Source organism: Theobroma umbraticum, unplaced genomic scaffold (genome assembly GCF_002168275.2).
Source record: "Theobroma umbraticum cultivar Fairchild unplaced genomic scaffold, ASM216827v3 scaffold_95.0, whole genome shotgun sequence".
Lineage (NCBI taxonomy): Eukaryota > Viridiplantae > Streptophyta > Magnoliopsida > Malvales > Malvaceae > Theobroma > Theobroma umbraticum.
Window position 1 is genome coordinate 11,541,417 of NW_018397257.1, and position 1,242 is coordinate 11,542,658.

A 1,242-nucleotide genomic window follows, 5' to 3' on the forward strand; every position below is an offset into this window, starting at 1 on the left:
GATTCAAGCTTGGATTCTGCAACAGCCCTCCCAGGGTTGGGTTGAGACTCCCATGCTGCATCTGTGTTGATTGATTCAAGCTTGGATTCTGCAACAGCCCTCCCAGGGTTGGGTTCAGACTCCCATTCTGCAGCTGTGTTGATTGATTCAAGCTTGGGTTCTGCAACAGCCCCGGTAGAGGTTGGTTGAAGCCCGGATTTAGCAGCGGTTCTAGCCCTGGTTCCCAGCCAGGCATTGGAATCTGTCCAGGTGGTTCCTGTTGCGCGTTCAAGCTAGTTTGGGTCAGCCTGCTGATTATTTCTGCTGTATTGTCTCCAACAACGGCTGCAGAAGAGTTACATATTCATGGTTTAAAAACTATGTATCTTATTAACGTGATAATCATAATCTAATTTAAATATTTTATTTATTATTATGTTAATTTAAAAAATTATACCTTTTATATATGTCCAATAAGAATTCATCATATTAACAAGTAAATTGCGAAGTTAAAACCACAATTATCCAAAAGAATTACCAATGTTATGCCTCCAAATGGAATTAATAATTTTCAAAATTTGAAAATCAGTCCAGGTTTAAACACAAACAAACAAAAAGAAAGCAAGTGCATGCAAAGACACATCAATCATTTCCTCTGCCACAAACCTCCAAGCATGAGTTTGAGACCTTTTTGACTCCTGAAAATTTCGATGAGGCCGTTGTGATATTAGCCAGATAACCCTGTGAATGGTTTTCATTTCGTCTTCTTTCAACCATAATTGTGTGATAATTATATCCCAATTTTTTCTATTAATTAATGTTTGTTTGCTCATTAATTATATTGGGAAGGAAATGAGGCCACTCTTTCATTCACCATGTTAATTTTATTTTCGTATGCATTATGCAATGAGTGAGATCAATATCGGATTTGTAAGTGTAACTGGTATGCGATATATATTATATATTGTATATTTTTTTTATTTGATCGAGAACTGATTATAGTCCCAACTAATGAATCGGGTTACGTGATCAACCTAAATTTACCTTGGTTTGGATGGACGTACGTGGTCTGTCCAGTCCCGGACTGTGACAGACCTGGATTCACCATCTGCTCAGTGAATCCATGTTCCCAACCACCCATGCTTGCCTGCGCCTGCAGCTTCTGGTGTTGTTGTACGATCTGAAGCTGTCTCAGTCGATTCAGTTCGGCCTTATTCATTTCGACCTCGGCTGCCCGAAAACATGAAACAAGTCATACCTATA